This window comes from Cherax quadricarinatus, chromosome 40 (genome assembly GCF_038502225.1).
Source record: "Cherax quadricarinatus isolate ZL_2023a chromosome 40, ASM3850222v1, whole genome shotgun sequence".
Lineage (NCBI taxonomy): Eukaryota > Metazoa > Arthropoda > Malacostraca > Decapoda > Parastacidae > Cherax > Cherax quadricarinatus.
The window spans coordinates 27,345,814-27,362,098 of NC_091331.1; the positions used below are offsets into that span (position 1 = coordinate 27,345,814).

The window sequence follows — 16,285 nt, forward strand, 5'->3', positions numbered from 1 at the left end:
CATGCAGATAACCTTGCATTCACTATATACTGTAGATACAGAGACCCTGCATTCACTATACAAGCAGTCATGTCAGGGTACATTTTACCACTTAATTCCTCCTGCACTTTTGCTCAAACTTCCTATCAGTCAAGAGTCTGCAGCTCTCGGAAATACCATTGTGAGGTGTCTTGTTGACTGTCACCACCACCACTGCTGCAAGATCCTTATGAAGTGTTTTGTTTTACCTCCTTCCATGGGAGACTTAGGTCTCGGGATACTCCTCAGATAGGGAGCCAAGGCCGGGTCACCACTACTTGGAAAGACCCGGGCCGGGAGAATACCGGCGAATAAGAAGAAAAAAAAAAAAGTGTTTTGCTGACGGTCACCACCACCACCGTCAGATCATACTTGTTAGGAAATCTTAGCAACCTAGTTCATGTCTGGCAATATAATCTGCTTTGGTGTTTGTCTCTGGGGTTAACCTTCGCGTGTACTGCTTCAAGTAAGGCTTCACCATGCCCAGTGTTGGTACCTGCGTATACTCTACACTGGGTCATAGATATGCACTCGGCTTGACCGCTCCTTACGCCGATACAATACTCAGAGAAGTATGCATATGTGTACAGTATATAATAATATAATATATAGTAATATAATATGTTTATTTCTACAAGTACATGTATAAGGTATACATACTACTATACAGAAAGCCGCTTGTTATGCAGAGAATTTCGAGCAAATTAGATCAGTTTTGTCCCAGGATGCGACCCAAAACAGTAGACTAACTTTCAAATACCCACTTTACTGATGGGGAACATAGACAGCCGGTGTAAAGAAACACGCCCAATGTTTCTACCCTCGTCGGGAATCTAACCTGGACTCTCGCCATGTGAAGGGAGAACTTTAGCCACCTGGCCACGGGGCACCGTGGAGATTGGTGGATAGAGCTAGCCTGTACCACACCTTGGGCTGAGTGACCCACAGGGTTTAGCATTTCAATAAAATACTCAGTATACCTATACACCAATTGTGTGTGTGTGTGTTTATTTTACCGGTTATCACGGGCACTTTTGATAGATCTGACCTTTGTGTGTGTGTGTGTGTGTGCGCGCGCACACACACACAAAAACTAAAATTAATATCCCCTTGATTCCTCAAGGGAGGCGACTTCATGCAGGTGAGGTGCTCTTGATCCAGGGAACAGAACCTGTCCTCCCTTGGATCAAACCTGATTTTTTTTTATTCCCACAAGTGCTGTATGACTCCTGAAAGTTAACTCTTCTCCCATCCATATAACCACCGAAGTATTTTGTATTTCGTAATCATGTCCTGTCTTCCTAGTCTTCTCATCCAGTATCATCCGGTTCAATGCCTTTCGTCTTTACTTTTGGCTCAGGGGCTGGTCTGATTGATAACCTTTTCAAGGTTCGAAGCTGGTGCTGCATATTCTAAGATGGGTCTCACTTACGTTTTGTACGGAGCTCTGATCTACCCTTCACTGAGATTCCAGAAAGTTAATCTGAGATTTGCTAGCTTCTAATAAACTGCCAAAATCATAGGGTTAATGTTCTGAAGCAATGTTAGGCATGTTTATTTCTAAATTTGTTTCGTCGATGTCTGTAGTTTCTTAACTCCCAGTCTGTATCTTGTCTCCGGTCTCTCCTTCCCTTCACCAGATATTATATACTTACACTTATTCGAATTGAATTCCAGTAGCCACTAGTTTGATCACACCTATAACCTGTCGAAATGTTCGTATGGAGGTCCCTCGCTGCTTTCTCCCGTTCGTATTCTTCTAAATGACTCGCATAATGACACACTGAGCTCTATCTCATCTAGCAGGTCATCTAATCCGGCAGGTATGTATATATGTATATAGGAGAGTACATGTATATATGAAAAATAATGGCTGACCTTCCTCTCATACTGTCACACTAAAGGTGTGACAGTATGAGAGGAAGATCAGCTCTTTGTGGATAAGTCTTTTGTGTGTCAAATGCTTTCTTGCAGTCTTTTTTTTGTGTGTGAGAGAAACTAGAACTTTATCTAATAGCAAAGATTTACAAATAATCTTGCACCAAAAATAAACTAGCTGAATTACTTGCATGCACATGCAAATAATCTGTTAATTACAGAGAGAGTAATGAAGATGTTATCAAGATTGAGGGTCCCGTGCAGCGTCATTAGCCCTGCGTTAAGTAACAACGAACAATGTCAACTTTTTTTTTACTGCTCTTCATCGTTTTTGGCACGGAAGCTATGTTATGAAACGATAACAAATATACACTAGACGAATGATTAGTAGAGGCAAACATTATACACAGTTTCAAGAGTAGGTGTGACTGGGCTCAGGAGGCCACGAATTAGTTAAGATGGCTAATGGGTTTAATCACGAGAATTCCTAAAACGCAACCAACACAACTAGGGATGTGGGGTAGGATGAGTGGATGGTTTCTCTCTCCCCCCAGAGTCAGTGAATGAAGTATGCTAGATTCATGCTGGGGTGTGTAAGACCGAAGCAGAGGCATGCCGCTGTCGCAATGGGCCCACATTTAATGAAATATAAATAAAATAGACGAAGGTCTTTAGACATGCAACTAAGTGTACTCTGGACGTGAGAACTAGACCGTGAAAGAAAGTTGACAACGCGGCTTTACCATTATTGGAGGACAGGATGAAAGGTGACATATGATCACTACCGGTATTTATACCAGTACAAGAGGACATGACTAAATAGATATGTGAAATCTCCTTAACTGGTATCTGCGACCAGAAGACTCAGTTATGAGAGACGGAAGAAGCGGTGCAAAAAATATTGGTTAAAATACTTCTTTACAAATAATACTTGATAAGTGGATTCTGGTTCAGGAGGTTGAGAGTGCCATAACCGTTACAAAGTTTGAAATTAATTATGATGGAATAATAAAAAAAATAAGAACTGACTTAGTATCACAAATAACAATCACACGTACGCATGCACACCACTATGTAACTCTTGGTGTATCAAGCATAACAAAATTATGAAGATGATTAGATATCTGATTCAAGGCTGGTCCCAAAACTGCAAAGACCAGCATATGAAGGTACGTAAAGGGATCAAAATTATAGATGACTAGAGGCTTGATAAACCGGAGGACACACGAAGATAAAGATATAAGGAGAAAGCGATTGCACACAAGCTCAAACCTAAGTTTGCATGCTGCTGTAACCCATCCACTTCAAGGTTTTGTGTGTTGTGCGTTCAGAGATGCTCTTTGCATACAACTGTTGTAATGCATGTCTGAGTTAATGTCTCCTGTCTGTCAGCATAAACCAGTCTGGCCATTGTCCTTTGAGCTCTCTCATTAACAAAACGTTTTTACCCACAACTGCCGGTCACTGGATGTTTTTGTGTTTTTTTTTTCATTTAATTTTCTTTAAACTCTGAGATTGCGTGTGTGAAAATCCGGGATCATCAGTTTGAGATACTCAAACCACCCTGTCTGGCATCAATAGCCATTTCATAGTTTAAGTCGCTTAAATTACATTTCTTCCCTGTTCTGATATTTAGCCTGAACTGAACCTCTTGACCACGTGTTCAGGTTCTAAGGTACTTTTAGTACAAACTTATTAATTTTTACATTAACATAAATGAAGAAATATATCTTTAAACGTATAAGAGAAAATTTTAGAAAGGACTTAATTTTATACGAGTTCTTGCTAATTGACCAGTTTTACCTATTCGGCACGACATATGTATAAGGTGCTTAATATCATACGACTTCCATATGCTTGAGAGGGTCAAACGAGCAGCTGAAGTGAATGTGATTCTTGCGAGTCACATCGACAATGTTGTTGTTTATCAGCTTCGCTCAACCCACTCAATATTCACCCCGCAATTTCGTCTAGATTTTTACCAGTAATAAAATCGGCGAGAGTAAATATTTTAAATATTTCAGTGTTTGCTAGCTTCCTTTTCCTAGAAGAAATGTTAGGTGTTTTATCGAGTCTATCCAGACACAGCAGTGCTGTTGATACACACTCGCCTAATTGTGGTTGCAGGGGTCGATTTATAGCTCCTGGCCCCCTCCTCTTCACTGGTCGTTACGTGGTTTTGTGTGTGTGTGTGTGTGTGTGTGTGTAAGAGATAAATATGCATAATATAGTCATGACTACAGTAATGAGACATTCTTCATAAATGGTTATATTCATAAGCATAGTTTTTAAAGTGGTGGACCTGTAAGCCAGCGTAAAACCTCGGTCAGATGACCAAAAGTTACAGCTGCGGGTCATATAACAAAGACTCACGTCAAGAAACACTTGTCCCGTTTCCTAACAAACTTACCTAACCTAACCCATCCTGATATGTCCTCGGGATTCTGTACGAGATAGAAGCTTGCGTGTAGCCTCGCCGACGATAGAAACTGCTAAGAGGATGTCAGATTTTGACATTTTGGCTTATTTAAATAAGCCTTTTCAGTATATGGTAAGACGAGCATGATTAGAGAGGAACTAGACGGTGTTATGAATGGCAGGGGAAGTGTAAACCAAGCGTTTACAATGAAGCACAAAAGTAAACAGTACTTAATTAAAGGAACTTTTTTTGCATTTATGAATTTATAAAAGGCATATGAGGTGGATAAGGAAGCAGTGTGGCAGATCTTGCTAATGTATCGAATGGGTGGTAAGTTACTTAAAGCAATACAAAACTTGTGGATAGAAAGATGCGAGTTAGGATAGGAAGGAGAGAGGGAGACAATTTTCCAGTAAAAGTAGGCCTTGGACAGGTATGTGATGTCACTATGTATAACATATTTATTGATGGGGTTGTAAAAGTGAATGCTAGGGTGTTAGGGAGAGTTGTAGGATTTAAAGATAATGAATCTGGTATGGAGTGAGAGTTGTCACAGTTGCTTTTTGCCGATGATACGGTGCTTTTGGGAGATTCGGAAGAAAAGTTGCAAAGGTTGGTAAATGAATTTAGGAGGGCATGTAAAAGAAAGAAATTAAAAATAAACATAGGAAAACAAGGTGATGAAGGTATAAAAAATATAGGGAAAAGAGAGTGAAGGGAGAATGAAAGAAGTAATTGTTTTCAGATGTTTGGGAATTGACTTGTCGGCAGAGACGAGGTAAACCATAGAGCTGATGAAGGAAAAGTGGTGCACTGAGGCATCTGTGTCGACAAAGATTTTTATCCATGGAGACAAAAAAGAGGAAGGTATATGAGTATAGTGGCACCAATACTGACGTATGAGTGTGAAGCATGGATTTTGAATTATGCAGCGAGGCGGCGTCTAGAGGCAGCGATGTCGTGTTTGATGTGAGCATTATGCAGAGAATTCGGAGTTTGGAGATTGGGTGGTAGTGTGGAGTTACTATGTATTATGCAGAGAGCTAAGAAGCGGTTATTGAGGTGGTTTGGACATATAGAGAGGAAAGAAGTAGATGACTAGACAGGCGTATAAATCTAGGGTGGATGGAAGGGGGGGGGGAGGAGTCGTCCCAGAAAAGGCTGGAGGGAGGGGGGGTAAAGGAGGTCTCGGGTGCTAGGGGCTTGGACAACCAACAGGCTTGTGCGAGGAGCATGTTACGGGTGGAGACAAGTGGTTTTTATGATTTGACAGGCTGTTGTGTTGTGAACAATGTAACATTTATGAAGGGATTCAGGGAACCAATTAGCCTAACTTAGTCCTAAAGGTGGGAAGTAGAGTGCCTGCACTCTGAAGGAAAGGTGGAGGTGTTGCAATTTCGAAGGTGATGTAAACCGTAGTGTTGGCGCCCTTCTGGCAAGACAGCTATTGAATGAATGACAGTGAAAGTATTTTCGTCTTTGTCTGGTCACCCTTGGTGAGAGACAGCTGGAGTGTTTAAAAAATGAATGGACCTTCATGAATAGTGACTCGCAACGTGACATGAAGAAAAGATCCTGCTATCTATTAATCTGTTATTTGCTAATCCGGCTATCATTACCCTTAGTCTAGTTCCAGACCTGGCCCGTTCAAATGGGAAAAAAAGCAGAATTTGTAAAAAACATGAAAAAGAAATGTGTATACCTAATGTCATTAAAAGTTTATGTACCTGTCATCCTTCATCCTCGGGGGACAGAAAGAATAGAAGAGCATTCCTGCTAGAGTGCAAAACTTTTAACAGGCTTTCATCTCACAATCGTATGACAAGACGATACTACGTTTCTTAGTGGGTTGTAGTTTACCAGTTTAGCTATTAGAGAAATATAACAGTAAGCTTCTCTTCAGAGACACATTGTGTACAGTACTGGTAACTTTGAGAACTGCCTTAAGAGTTCAGGTGCTGACACTCGACTCGTGCAATCACAGATCGGTGAGTACACGCACGAATATAACAAAAAAAAAAAAAGTGTTTGAAGCGACTCTACGGTCACTTGGGGCACGCCCAAAAAATTGTAAATACATAAACACCTGAAAATGGAGCCAGAGCACATAAGATTATTTGAGGTTACAAGGAAAACTGTGGCAGAGTTAATTTAGTAAGGCACGAACCCTGGGATCACTGCCCAGTAATTATCGACGACCCACATGCACCACACGTACAGAAATCCGCTTGGGACAGCTCCTTATCAAATATGCAAATGGTATTAATAGCTTTATGGTGTATGAGTGAACAATATGATGTTTACAGTGGGGCAAAGCGAACCTTGTGTTTTCTTTGGGTCAGGGTTTGTGGGAAATTGACATTTGTGGTACTGCTACTGGCACTACCGCCCTTCACTTTCACTGTGAGGATAATATATGTGAGGTGTCAATACTAACTCTTACATCCTTCACTTTCACTGTGAGGTCAATATATGTGGTGTGTTGCTACTGACGCTACTCTGCTTCACAGTGGCGAGGACGATGTATGTGTGATTTTGCTTGACTACTTTTAAAAGCAGAGCTTTGTACCGCCAAGCTTTAAGACCTGAGAGACGTATTTTGATGTTGCCATATGTAACACACTTGACCTCTAGGCTTAGCACAGGGACTCCTATTTGAGTGGGTCTGCATCGATGTATTGTTTGAATAGTAGTAATATGAAAGAGCATGTGCATCTGCTGTCCTTATGACGTGAGGTCAATCAATTCCATACTTATGTAAGACTCGTACAGTACTGACAAGTTGATGAATAAGACACCTGGGCGTTGTGAGAGAGGTGCAGCAGCAGATATTGTCACGGATGAACGGGACCCACCAGTGGAAGATCACAGCCAAGAGTTGGGCCAGAGGGAAGTAATAGGGTTGTAGAAGATATCCTCTGTACTAAGGTTTCATGGTGTTGCTAAGTCAGACAAATATGATTGTTAATGAATAAAACGCATGTGCAACACCTAGGTATCTCTTGTGAAGACGTTTTGCCAACCAGTATCTTTTTCAATTCATTTCAGAGATTACGTACTGGATACGGTGGAAGGTAAGGTATTGCTATCCGCTGAACCAACTCTCGAACATGACTTACTTCCACTAGGATGTCCCGCCCACCTGTGACGATGCCCTCAAGTGCTGCACCTTTCCTCTGACTGAAGTACGTGTCCATTCTATTGCCTCTGCTTCAGATTGGCCAAGACTGAGGAACAACAAATCCTATCAAGGCTAAAGGACTGATTACCCATCTTCCATTGTATACAATATGTAATTCATGTATTGAAAAGCCTGTTGTTGGCGAAAGGTCTTCTCACTCACGTTTCTCAGGTGTTGCATATATTTATGCAAGTCTGTTCATCACGATGTTTATTGGATTTCACACTGATTACCATTCTCTGCACTAGAAAAACTTTCGAAGTGCTGTGCTGAATAAACTCGAAGTAATCTCGAACACGACCATGAGGATAATTCTCAAGTGAGCACTATAATCCTAAACATGAGGAAGAACTGAGGCTTCCTACTGTGTGTGAAAGAATAGTAGTGTTGAACACCAACTTCTCTGGCTGCACGGCTCTGGCATGTGCTGTTAGTTGACTACAACATGCCAGTAAATAACATACCAGCTCGTATCCTATACACTAATTAGATGACAAATATGACTAATCATATAAAACGGAACATCTCTTAATGCAATACACCTGTCAACGATATTCCCTTCCCCCTGCTCACTGTTGACCCATAATTTGACTCTCGGGTAATTTGACTCTCCATATAAACAAATTCCACATTGCTTGGAAGAGTTGGACGGAAGGGTTCTGGAGGAGCACTATGCTTGGAAGAGTTGGACGGAAGGGTTCTGGAGGAGCACTATTTGTTGCTTGACGCCATTTCCCTATATTCCGACAAAAGTTGATGGTAACTACCATTTCTTTTTCACTTAAGCTTGCCCTAGAAGCAACAATGAGTGAAAAAGAAAATTTCCGTGGAGATATCGTTGCATCTTGCAAATTAGCTAATAATTTAGAAACTTTTAGTCTGTCAACATGTTTAATTATGGCTTAATTCTCATGCGTCAGGGTGTGGATTCGAGCTTTGCAAGTCTTCATTTCACATTTCCGATAAGTATTAAACCCATAGGCATTTATTTTCTGTGCTTCGTATATGTAATTTATATTATGTGCTATTAAAGAAGCGAGTCACAGAAGGAAGGCAGCGGCAGTTGGACCACTGAATGGATTAAGTATCGCCACTATGTATATGTATTATTTCAGGCGCTATATGTATATAACATGTTTATCAGTGTCCGGACACGTATCTTGATGTCTGGGCACGCCAGCAGAGAGTGGACCAAAGATTGTTGTTTGTCCTGGGAACGGTTCTCATATCGTTCCATTATGACTTCTCGACTAACCACTGGATTTCACTTAGTATACTGTATAGAGAGGAGATTAGTGCATCTTTTGAAGGCGGAGAAGTGGCCACTGCATCAAGTATGAAAGGGCTAGTAGCTCTAACGTGCTGGGCAACTCCTTTTCAAGTACAGTAATTTCTCACTCGCATATTTATGCAACCTGTTTTTTAAAGGTATCCAAGAGCTTTAGCTTCACCGACCTTACTTGGCAAATTGTGACACTCGTCGCCTATTCAATTTCCGAGCCAGTACTTTTCTATATCCTTTCTGATACCAACGCACTGCAGCAGGCCTTCCACGCTTACTGCATTTGATAATAAATGTTTAAATTGAATGGTCTTCAGTGTTAATTTAATTATATTAGGAGCGAAATTACCTAGAACCGTACTCACTACCCAGTGTACAGATATTATACACGAATGTCGTTAAGAAAAATGAGAATGCCCTCAAAACCAGTGACTATAGCCAGTAACTATAGCCAGGTGACCACCATGCTTACACTGACAGCTCGTTTCAGCAGGCTACAGGCCGCATTGCAGCATCCTGCAAAATATGCAGAAGTAATGTGTGCCTAAAGACTAATAACATCAGCGTAACAGAACTGCTCCGAAGCTCGCATCCAACATATTAAACACAGGAGGTGAGGGTAATCTGCGACTCCGTCTACTTTTTAAGTATTTGAGAGTCCTGATGTACATAGGCACTATGTACATCATAACACACTGTAAAATTGACAATAATTCTCGGAACAAAAGCTTCCTTATCATTTGTCTGCATACCTTCCCACAGGAATCAGCTTTGATGACACTGATAAAGAAAACAGGTGTGCTTGTGAGAGGAAGGTGGTAAGTTATACCCGGACATCCCTCTTTACGTTGTTAAAACGATCTTGCTGAAGGATATCAGCTCAGTTGGAAGGGAAAACACTGATATCTGAAAACACTAGTATCAGGCACAATGACTTGTTCCAGTCCGAAGCCATGTATATGAACAAAATAAAACGTCCACGAGTGTGACGCTGTGACTACCAGAATCAGGTTGAGATGCCTTCACCTGAGACATGTGAATGAAGTTAACGCAGGTGAGACTCAACTCTGCTTGTCCCACATGCCAGCTCTGAACAAAAAAACACCACACACCTTTTACACTTATATAATTAAGTGGTGCAATGGGGTTCTAGGAACTGTATAAGTCACTGTGTGTATTCTTAGGCATATAATATAGTACTGTCGAGAAGCTATTGCAAGAAATGAATTCACATTGTTTACACAGTGATGCATGTATATATTCTTAAGATATTTAATGCAATTCAAATTGCGATGAATGGTTTTGAAAACCGACAAGTTGAAGATTGAGACACTTATGCAACATATGTTGCATAAGTGTCTCAATCTTCAATTCTGATTGCCTTCCCCTTCCTCGTTTCCTCATCTCTTCCCCCATCCTGTGTATGTGATATATATGTCGTGCCGAATAGGTAAAACTTGTGGTTTTGCTTAAATAGCAACGCTCTTCTTGCTGAATAAGCCAAGCGAAAATTTATGTATGCAGTAATTTCGCAAAAATCATTCCGAACCTAACGAAAGAAATATATTTCTTTGTTTGCTTATTATTAAATTATTGTAAACTTATCTAAAATATAGTCCTTGTGGCTTAGCGCTTCTTTTTTATAATAATAATAATAATAATAATAATTATCTAAAATATATTTAGATGGATTAGGCTAAATTAAATTGCGCTTGTTATAATAAGATTAGGTAAGTTTTCTAAGGTTCTTTTGGTACAAAATTATTTAATCTTACATTAACATAAATAAAAAGAACGTCTTTAAACGTAAGAGAAAATTTTGGAAAGGGACTTAATTTTAAATGAGTTCTTGCTAATTGACCAGTTTTAACTATTCGGCACGACACACACACACACACACACAGCTATTGCACAGAGACATGACATTGAAGCAGGTACACTCCTACTGAACGAGGAGCCGAACGGAAAGGAGGGAGATATGACTTACGCTAAGGTCCTATTAGTCCACCAAGCAGAGCCTAGGAATGAAGGGGGAGAGCTGTTGGGAGCAGGGGATAGCAGTAAGTGAGGGTAGAGAAGGGGACAGGTCCCATGCAGAGGCACGACCATACCACCAAGAGTTACAGGAAAATATAAGGGAGATAATGGCATGTACAAACGGGACCCAAAGACTCAGAGGGAAAGGCAATGAGAGGAGGAGGAGAAGTCATTGTTTATTCATGGGTGAGGATGATATGACAGATAGTAAATTTTCAGAGAATAGTGGGGGGGGGGGTACTTGAAAGGGAGAAATCGGCCAAACTGATTTTAAAGGCAGAAACGGTGCAGAACAGGATACTGCAAGAGAAACCATGGCTGAAGGAATCAACATACAAAAGGATGTTCCTAGACTGCGACAGAACGACAGCAGCTGAGGGAGAGGACAGAAACGAAACGGGCTAAGAGAGACAAGGACAGATCAGAGGACAACCAGAGCAGAGCAGAGCAACAAACACAAACACACACAGAACCACCCTCAGAACCCCAGAGCCAAACACCTTATCCCAACACAACCCATAATAGACACAGCCCCAACCCCATACTATGCTGTAGAATCCCACAGCACACTGCTAAGCCCCCCACCCCCAGAACACAGTGTTGGAAAGGAAACTGAAGGTATGGTACACCAACGCTGATGGAATAATAAATAAGTGGGAGGAATGGCATGAAAGAATCAGAGACATCAGACATCATTGCTCTCACAGAAACCAAGCTCACAGGAATGATAGCAGATGCCATCTTTCCAATGGGATATAAGATCCTGAGGAAAGAGAGGGGGTGGAGGAGTGGCACTGCTCATCAAAAACCAATGGGATTTTGATGAACTGGAGAGAGGAGACAGAGGAGATGCAAGAGACTACATAATAGGAACACTTCAGTCCGTTAGTCTCAAGGTGGTAATTGTAGTGATGTATAACCCACCACAGAACAGTAGGAGGCCAAGGCAAGAGTATGAGGAGAGTAACGGAGCGATGGTTGACACACTGGCTGAAGTGGCCAAAAGGGCTCATGCGAGCAGGGCAAAGGTGCTGATTGTGGGTGACTTCAATCATAAGGAAATTGACTGGGAGAACCTGGAGCCACATGGGGGCCCAGGAACGTGGAGGGTTAAGATGATGGAGGTGGTACTGGAAAACCTCGTGTACCAACACGAAAGGGATACTACCAGAGAGAGAGAGATAGAGAGAGAGAGAGATAGAGAGAGAGAGAGATAGATAGAGAGAGAGAGAGAGAGAGAGAGAGAGAGAGAGAGAGAGAGAGAGAGAGATGAGATGAGAAGCCAGCAAGACTGGACCTAATATTCACCTTGAGCAGTACAGAAATTGAGGACAGCACATATGAAAGACCCATCAGGGCCAGTGACCACATGGTTCTGAGCTTCAAATACATAGTAGAGTTACAAGTGGAGAGGGAAGCACGAAGGGCAAGACGAATAAAGCCAAAGTACAAGAGAGCAGACTACACAGGCATGAAGAATTTCCTGCATGGGGTTCAGTGGGACAGAGAACTGGCAGGGAAGTCAGATAAGATGTTGGAATATATGACAAAAATATACAAGGAAACTGAGGAGAGGTTTGTACCGAAGGGTAACAAATAGCGAGAAAGCCAGGATGAGCCCTTGGTTCGCCCAAAGGTGTAGAGGCCAAAACAAAGTGTGCTAGAGAATGGAAGTAGTATAGAAGGCAAAGAACCCAGGAGAATAAGGAGACACGTCGTAGAGCCAGAAATGAATATGCACAGATAAGAAGGGAGGCCCAACGACAATACGAAAATGACATAGCAGCGACAGCCAAGTCTAACCCGAAGCTGTTGTACAGCCACATCAGGAGGAAAACAACAGTCAAGGACCAAGTAACCAAGCTGAGGAAGGAAGGAGGGGAGATCACAAGAAACGAACGTATAATATGTAAGGAGCTCAACATTAGATTCAAAGAAGTGTTCACAGAGGAAACAGAAGGGACTCCAGAAAGACGGAGAGGTGGGGTACATCCTCAAGTGTTGGACACAGTACATGCGACCGAGAAAGAAGTGAAGAGGCTGCTAAGCGAACTAGATACCTCAAAGGCGATGGGGCCGGATAACATCTCTCCATGGGTCCTGAGAGAGGGAGCGGAGGTGGTATGTGTACCACTTTCAACAATCAACACATCTATTGAAACAGGCCGACTACCTAAGGTACGGAAGACAGCAAATGTAGTCCCTGTTTTTAAAAAAGGAGACAGACACGAAACATTAAACTACAGACCAGTGTCACTGACATGTATAGTATGTAAAGTCATGGAAAAGATTATCAGGAGAGTGGTGGAACACCTAGAAAGGAATGAGCTTATCATCGACAACCAACACGGTTTCATGGATGGGAAATCCTGTGTCACAAACCTACTGGAGTTCCATGACAGAGTGACAGCAGTAAGACAGAGAGGGGTGGGTAGATTGCGTTTTCTTGGATTGTAAGAAGGCGTTTGACACAGTTCCACACAAGAGATTAGTGCAAAAGCTGGAGGACCAGGAAGGGATAACAAGGAAGGCACTGGAGTAGATCAGGGAATACCTGTCAGGAAGACAACAGCGAATCATCGTACGTGACGAGGTGTCAGAGCGGACGCCTGTGACGAGCGGGGAGCGGGGTTCCACAGGGGTTAGTCCTAGGACCAGTGCTGTGTCTGGTATATGTGAATGACATGACGAAAGGAATAGACTCAGAAGTATCCCTGTTTCATATGATGTGAAGTTGATGAGAAGAATGTAGTCTGACGAGGACCAGGCAGAACTACATAGAGATCTGGACAGGCTACAGACCTGGTTCAGAAACTGGCTCCTGGAGTTCAACCCCACCAAGTGCAAAGTCATGAAGATTGGGAAAGAGCAAAGAAGACCACAGACGGAGTGCAGTGTAGGGGACCAGAGACTACAAACCTTACTCAAGGAAAAGGATCTTGGGGTGAATATAACACTGGGCACATCTCTTGAGGCGCACATCAACCAAACTACTGCAGCATATGGGCGCCTAGCAAACCTAAGAATAGCATTCCGACATATCAATAAGGAATAGTTTAGGAACCTGTACACCATGTACGTTAGGTCTATATTGGAGTATGCAGCACCATTTTGAAACCCCACACCTAGCTAAGCACGTCAGGTAATTAGAGAAAGTGAAAAGGTTTGCAACAAAACTAGTCCCGTTGCTAAGGGGCGTGTCCTACGAGGAGAGGTTAAGGGAAATCGACAGGAGAGATTGGGGGGTTATGATAACGACATATAAAATACTGAGAGGAATCGATAAGGTGGACAGAGACAGGATGTTCCAGAGATGGGACACAGCAACAAGGGGTCACAGTTGGAAGTTGAAGACTCGGATGTATCACAGGGATGTTAGGAATTATTTCTTCAGTCACAGAGTTGTCAGGAAGTGGAATTGTCTGGGAAGTGATGTAGTGGAGGCAGGATCTATACATAGGTTTAAGAATGGGTATGATGAAGCTCACGGAGCAGGAGTGACCTAGGCTGGGCCAAGAGCTGTGACTTGACCCCTGCAACCACAACTAGGTGAGTACACACACAATTAATATATATATATATATATATATATATATATATATATATATATATATATATATATATATATTATATATTTTTTTTTTTTTTTTTTTTTTTTTTTTCAACAAGTCGGCCGTCTCCCACCGAGGCAGGGTGACCCAAAAAAGAAAGAAAATCCCCAAAAAGAAAATACTTTCATCATCATTCAACACTTTCACCACACTCGCACATTATCACTGTTTTTGCAGAGGTGCTCAGAATACAACAGTCTAGAAGCATACACATATAAAGATACACAACATATCCCTCCAAACTGCCAATATCCCAAACCCCTCCTTTAAAGTGCAGGCATTGTACTTCCCATTTCCAGGACTCAAGTCCGACTATATGAAAATAACCGGTTTCCCTGAATCCCTTCACTAAATATTACCCTGCTCACACTCCAACAGATCGTCAGGTCCCAAGTACCATTCGTCTCCATTCACTCCTATCTAACACGCTCACGCACGCTTGCTGGAAGTCCAAGCCCCTTACCCACAAAACCTCCTTTACCCCCTCTCTCCAACCCTTTCGAGGACGACCCCTACCCCGCCTTCCTTCCCCTATAGATTTATATGCTTTCCATGTCATTCTACTTTGATCCATTCTCTCTAAATGACCAAACCACCTCAACAACCCCTCTTCTGCCCTCTGACTAATACTTTTATTAACTCCACACCTTCTCCTAATTTCCACACTCCGAATTTTCTGCATAATATTTACACCACACATTGCCCTTAAACAGGACATCTCCACTGCCTCTAACCGTCTCCTCGCTGCTGCATTTACCACCCAAGCTTCACACCCATATAAGAGTGTTGGTACTACTATACTTTCATACATTCCCTTCTTTGCCTCCATAGATAACGTTTTTTGACTCCACATATACCTCAACGCACCACTCACCTTTTTTCCCTCATCAATTCTATGATTAACCTCATCCTTCATAAATCCATCCGCCGACACGTCAACTCCCAAGTATCTGAAAACATTCACTTCTTCCATACTCCTCCTCCCCAATTTGATATCCAATTTTTCTTTATCTAAATCATTTGACACCCTCATCACCTTACTCTTTTCTATGTTCACTTTCAACTTTCTACCTTTACACACATTCCCAAACTCATCCACTAACCTTTGCAATTTTTCTTTAGAATCTCCCATAAGCACAGTATCATCAGCAAAAAGTAACTGTGTCAATTCCCATTTTGAATTTGATTCCCCATAATTTAATCCCACCCCTCTCCCAAACACCCTAGCATTTACTTCCTTAACAACCCCATCTATAAATATATTAAACAACCATGGTGACATTACACATCCCTGTCTAAGACCTACTTTTACCGGGAAATAGTCTCCCTCTTTTCTACACACCCTAACCTGAGCCTCACTATCTTCATAAAAACTCTTTACAGCATTTAATAACTTACCACCTATTCCATATACTTGCAACATCTGCCACATTGCTCCTCTATCCACTCTATCATATGCCTTTTCTAAATCCATAAATGCAATAAAAACTTCCCTACCTTTATCTAAATACTGTTCACATATATGCTTCAATGTAAACACTTGATCTACACATCCCCTACCCACTCTGAAACCTCCTTGCTCATCCGCAATCCTACATTCTGTCTTACCTCTAATTCTTTCAATTATAACCCTACCGTACACTTTTCCTGGTATACTCAGTAAGCTTATTCCTCTATAATTTTTACAGTCTCTTTTGTCCCCTTTCCCTTTATATAAAGGGACTATACATGCTCTCCGCCAATCCCTAGGTACCTTCCCCTCTTTCATACATTTATTGAACAAAAGTACCAACCACTCCAACACTATATCCCCCCCTGCTTTTAACATTTCTGTCATGATCCCATCAGTACCAGCTGCT

The 16,285-nt window shown here is 41.8% G+C and overlaps 1 protein-coding gene across 2 annotated transcripts in view; it reads right to left on the minus strand.

Annotated features, from left to right (window-relative positions):
* Window positions 1-16,285, minus strand: part of LOC128687320 (B-cell lymphoma 6 protein homolog) — a 146,753-nt gene that overhangs the window by 84,837 nt on the left and 45,631 nt on the right. The window lies entirely within an intron of this gene.